This window comes from Podarcis tiliguerta (genome assembly GCF_965153285.1).
Source record: "Podarcis tiliguerta genome assembly, chromosome: 16".
In the NCBI taxonomy this organism is placed as follows: Eukaryota; Metazoa; Chordata; class Lepidosauria; order Squamata; family Lacertidae; genus Podarcis; species Podarcis tiliguerta.
Window position 1 is genome coordinate 7,574,352 of NC_139549.1, and position 5,824 is coordinate 7,580,175.

At 46.1% G+C, this 5,824-nt stretch overlaps 1 long non-coding RNA gene across 1 annotated transcript; it reads right to left on the reverse strand.

The window, feature by feature from the left end:
- Window positions 1–1,316: 1,316 nt before the first annotated feature.
- On the reverse strand, window positions 1,317–3,907 carry LOC310667196. The gene is made up of 2 exons (XR_014506195.1): window positions 3,788–3,907; window positions 1,317–2,179 (listed from the first exon to the last, which is right to left on the reverse strand). It is a non-coding gene; the product is annotated as an uncharacterized lncRNA (long non-coding RNA).
- Between the last annotated feature and the right edge of the window lie 1,917 nt (window positions 3,908–5,824).

Consider the following 5,824-nt stretch of genomic DNA (forward strand, 5'->3'; position numbering starts at 1 on the left):
ATTTAAAGCCCTGATGTCCTGATTACTGCTACGGTTGCCATATTTTGAAGAGCAAAAAAGAGGACACATTTACCAACTTCTACTTTTAACTATGGATGCGGGTGGCGCTATGGGTTAAACCACAGAGTCTAGGGCTTGCCAATCAGAAGGTCGGCGGTTCGAATCCCTGTGACGGGGTGAGCTCCCGTTGCTCAGTCCCAGCTGCTGCCAACCTAGCAGTTCAAAAGCACATCAAAGTGCAAGTAGATAAATACGTACCACTCCGGTGGGAAGGTAAAGGGCATCTCCGTGCACTGCTCTGGTTCACCAGACGCGGCTTAGTCATGCTGGCCACATGACCCGGAAGCTATACACTGGTTCCCTTGGCCAATAAAGCAAGATGAGCACCCCAACCCCAGAGTTGGTCACGACTGGACCTAATGGTCAGGGGTCCCTTTACCTTTACCTTACTATTAACTATGGATCGCTATGATGAGTCTCATTTTACATACCCATGAAAAAGAGGAGGTGTGCTGGAAAAATAGGACATATGCTCTTGCATCAGTATCTCTTCCCCACCCCACCCCTTCCTAGTATATGAGATCTTCTGATTTTGGGACCTCCAATTTCAGATCCTCCAAGTGTCCCTATTTTTCAGGGATAGTCCTGGATTTACAGAAGCCTTCCCAGTTTCTGATTCGATCCCAAAATGTCCTGCTTTTTCTTAGGATATCCCTATTTGCATCAGACAAATGTTAGGAGGGTATGGAGTGATGAGACCCCCAAGTCAAGGAGATAAGGAGATACAACCTTACAACAGTGTTTCCCAACCTTGGGACTGCAGCTGTTTTCGAAATACAACTCCCACCATCCCTAGCTAGCAAGACCAGTGGTCAGGAATCCATTATAGACATTATAGGAATCCACAAATCCATTATAGACGTATCTGTGCCTTCATTATCTCCTGGAATGCAAGATGTTGTACCAAACCAAGTTGTGCTCAGAGGAGATCTATTGAATCGTACCTTGGAAGTAGAACAGAATCCATTCTGGAAGTCCACTCGACTTCCAAAATGTTTGGAAACCAAAGAACGGCTTCTGATTGGCTGCAGGAAGCTCCTGAAGCCAATTGGAAGCCGTGGAAGCCCTCTCAGACTTTCAGCTTTCAAAAATAGTTCATAAACCGGAACAGTCACTTCCAGGCTTGCGGCGTTCGGGAGCCAAAACGTTCGAGAACTAAGCTGTTCGAAAACCAAGGTACGACTGTAGAACTATGTTAGCCATTTCCATTCTTTTCAATGTGTATGAGAAAGGAGGATGAAGAAAACAACACAACATTGTTCTATGATTCATAGAAGGTTTTAATGAGGAAAAAGCAGGAAAGGAGATGGTGGAAATAGCCCATCGTATATCAATGCAACATGGACCACTGAAAAGGCAATTATCAGATATCATCTCTTTGGAGCTGGAAATTGCAAAGACAAAGTTGACACATCATTGTTGACTAAGGCAACGACAACAGAGCTGACCTCCAATCTTCCCTTTGGCCTTGTAGGATGAGCATCCTTTAGCAAATCACAGCTGTAATACCTTATTTAGGAGGTCCTGGTGCATCATTAGTGGTCGGAATGTAAGGCAGCAGATGTAATCAGGAAACAGGAGCCTATTGTTGAAAATAAGCATGCAGAGTTGGGCCAGCAAAGGAACACAGTCAAAATGCCATATTGATTGTTAGCAGAGGTTTGGAGCCCTCGCAAACCCCACTGGTCGAACAGTGGGATCTCTGGAGCACTAAGCATTTCTGAATACTGTGTCCATCTATTCAGCCAAGGGTTAGAATCTCACGTCTTCTTTCCTGGATGTTCCATCAGTGTTGCGTCCGAGCTTAACATGGCCAGCACTGACCAGGGTAATATCGTTGGTAGGGGACGCACACCTTCCTGGGGTAGGTTCCTGGAGGACATGGCCAAGAAGGTCGGGGATAGAAGGGGACACAGGCCTTGATGGGGCGGTACCCTGGGGGGCATGGGAAACCGAAGCCAGAGCCCAACTTGGAACCACAAGGATAGTAGCAACCAGGACGCTGAAATGGTGGATAACAGCCAGGGTACTGACAGAAGGAGTCAACTTCTGGGTTAGAGAAGTCCTCCAACAGGATTCCATTGTTCAGCAGAGACATCTTGGAGCAGTTGGGGTAGATCTGAAATAACATTGTGGCAGAGAGGTTATAGGTTGAAAAAACTGGGTTAAAAGAGAGATGGGAAACCTGAGGCACAAGGACTCGTAATCTGGTGAACTGGGTTCGATTCCCTGCTCCTCCACATGCAGCTGCTGGGTGACCTTGGGCTAGTCACACTTCTCTTTGAAGTCTCTCAGCCTCACTCACCTCACAGAGTGTTTGTTGTGGGGGAGGAAGGGAAAGGAGATTGTGAGCCGCTTTGAGACTCCTTAAGGTAAGTGATAAAGTGGGATATCAAGTCCAAACTCCTCCTCCTCCTCCTCCTCCTCCTCCTCCTCCTCCTCCTCCTCCTCCTCTTCTTCTTCTTCTTCTTCTTTCTTCCTGGCACTCAAAACTCTTCCCAAGACAAACTGGCTCTCCCAAACCGCAGCTATTCCCTACTGGCACACCTCTGAAATGTGCCCTTGAAATCTCATACTGCCTCTTATTTGCCTAGATGGAGGACTGATAAGTCTCCAGGTCTCTCTCCCGCCAACCATACCTATTCTCCTCAGACCATGCCCCTAACAGACCATGCTTTGAATGCGTTCCCATGTTTTGGCTTGACTAGAGGGTTAATTTGAGCTCTGATAATTCCTCTTGACTCCCTGGATAGAGGATAAAAATGAGTGGTTGAGTGGTTGTAGAAACTTGCCTCCTGCACCAAGCTAAAATTTACATTTCCAGTCCTATCCACTCATTTTAACATCACACAATTGTCTGGATGGAAGATTAGAGAGGGACCTGTGAGTTTGTGTAGATACTAGAATCATAGAATTGTAGAGTTGGAAGGAACCATGAGGATCATCTAGTCCAGAGGGTCAGCAGGGGGCCGATCCACTGTCCCTCAGACCTTTTGGTGGGCCAGACTATTTTGGGGCAGGGGGAAAATGAACGAATTCCTATGCCCCACAAATAACCCAGAGATGCATTTTAAATAAAAGGACACATTCTACTCATGTAAAAACATGCTGATTCCCGGACCATCCGTGGGCCAGATTGAAAAGGCGATTGGGCCGGATCTGGCCCCCGGGCCTTAGTTTGCCTACCCATGATCTAGTCCAGTGTTTCCCAAACTTGGGCCTCCATCTGTTCCCAATACAGTTCCCAAAACAGCTGGAGACCCAAGTCTAGTCCAAAAACAGTTGGAGACCCAAGTCTAGTCCAACTCCCTGCAACACAGGAATCTATCACCCAAAGTGGAGCTATAGTACAAGGGGAAAATGTGCATTTATTGCTCTGCCTGCTTTTGCCCCCTGGTTCCTGTGACCCTCCAAAAGTCTTTAGGCAACATTTGATGGGAACTCCATTATCTAAAAATTTCAAGCTGTGTCCACTCTACAGACACTTTCTTCAACAAGTTTAGAACCCCAACAGGACACTCAGAAGCTGTCAGATGCATTTGGACACCAGAGCTCAGCTGAAACACTCATCTAGATTGTTCTCCATGGAGGAACTTGCCATGTCCCTTCAACATTTCATTCCTTGTAATATGCAGCAAGATAAATGAAGCTGGCCTGATATTTAGAAGCCCTCAGAGAAAAGAGATCTTTCAGTCCCCGTCAAGCCTGTGAGCACACAAGGAATTACCTGGTTTCCTACTGGATCCGATGGGATGCTTTCAGAGTTTCAGATGTTTCTGAAGTAACCCATTGTGAGCAGTTCCTTTTATATGGTCCATCATTGTGCCTAGAGGAAAACACTCATCTCACTTCCAATTACAGTAAGAATTAATCTTCAGACCTTTAATTGTCACATGTTTAATTGAAATAATCTAATTATTTTTTTCCTTCCTTGTTCAACATGCTGCATCATCATGTTAACCCCTGAGCTTGTTTAGGGAAATGCCCTATTTAGGTTGAAATGCCTTATCTATGGTCCTGCAAATGCAACTGATCACAGTGAGGCCTACTTCTGAGCAGACATTGTAGCACCCTTTTGCAAACTTATTTTAGAATATACAGAAGAAGGAAGAAGGAATGCCTTGCGTCTAACCCTAACCGTTTTGGGAGGAGGATCTCCCATCTCCACGCAACATATTTTTGCTCAGTCCCAAAACCATGAGAAGTGGTATTCAAACATTTAATTGCAGCACACAACTCATGTTTTACACAATTGGATAGGATCATACTCCTAGTTCTTCCACATTGCACAGTGACCCAAAAATAACAGCAAGGTTTAGCTGTTTTCATCACCATATTCATTAGAATCACCAATTTAATCTGTGTTACAATCACCCTATACAGTGGTACCTCGGGTTACAGACGCTTCAGGTTACCTACGCTTCAGGTTACAGACTCCGCTAACCCAGAAATAGTACCTCGGGTTAAGAACTTTGCTTCAGGATGATAACAGAAACTGCACCGCGGCAGCGGGAGGCCCCATTAGCTCAAGTTAAGAACAGTTTCAGGTTAAGAACGGATCTCCAGAACAAATTAAGTTCTTAACCCGAGGTACGACTGTATAGCACTATTGACATCCGTCTGTCTAGAGAGACAATGGAAAGTGTTCCATCAGGGGCAAAACTGTTGGAGAGTTACAGAGCCTGCTACCATTGTAGAGACCAATAGAGCAGAGACATATTTTAGAGCAGGTGGGGCTGATGAACGTGTGCAGTTTTTCTGCTACAGGTGCAACATGGGGTTTCTTCTCTCTCTGCTCCTCCCAGCACTGTCCTGTTATCCTTTGGCCCTTAAAATGGCATCCCAAAGGCTGTTAGGACCTGCTACCCAAACCCAATGTGTTTCCAGCAAATTGTTTGTTAGGTGAGCATAAGGAGTTAACGATTTCCACTGATTCTTATGGGAAGTTTTTTAATCCATGTCCGACCACAGAATTTTGAGCCCAAAACGATGAAAAAGCTGGGGAAACCCTCTGAAACCATGCAAAAGACAGACACGGTTAGGAAAAATGCTCTCTTATTTGTCTGACTTCCCTTCTCCCTCCTCCTACCCTTCCCCCCACCATGGTTTCTGCTTAAACAACTGGCGCTGACCAGCAAAACACAAAAAATCTGACTTGCTTAAATCTCCTAATTTGTTTACAGTACTAGGTCTGGCTGTCTGGATATCTGAATCTGCAGTGTGTGTACTAAAGGTAAAGGCACCCCTGACAATTAGGTCCAGTCGTGGCCAACTCTGGGGTTGCAGCGCTCATCTCGCTTTATTGGCCGAGGGAGCCAGCGTACAGCTTTCGGGTCATGTGGCCAGCATGACTAAGCCACTTCTGGTGAACCAGAGCAGCGCACAGAAACGCCGTTTACCTTCCCACCAGAGTGGTACCTATTTATCTACTTGCACCTGATGTGCTTTCGAACTGCTACGTTGGCAGGAGCAGGGACCGAGCAACTGGAGCTCACCCCATCGCGGGGATTCGAACCGCCAACCTTCTGATCGGCAAGTCGTAGGCTCTGTGGTTTAACCCACAGCGCTACCCGCGTCCCTAGTGTGTGTACTAGTGAGGCTAATCATTTGTGTTTGGATAAGTGAATTTTGGTATAACTAGCTTTCCTATAGCAAAACCAGTGTGTTTAAGAAGGCACAGAACCTATACTCTAGAACCAGGGGTGGAGATCTGGTGGCTTTCCAAATCTTGTTGACCCCTTGTCCCATGAACCCCAGCATGGTC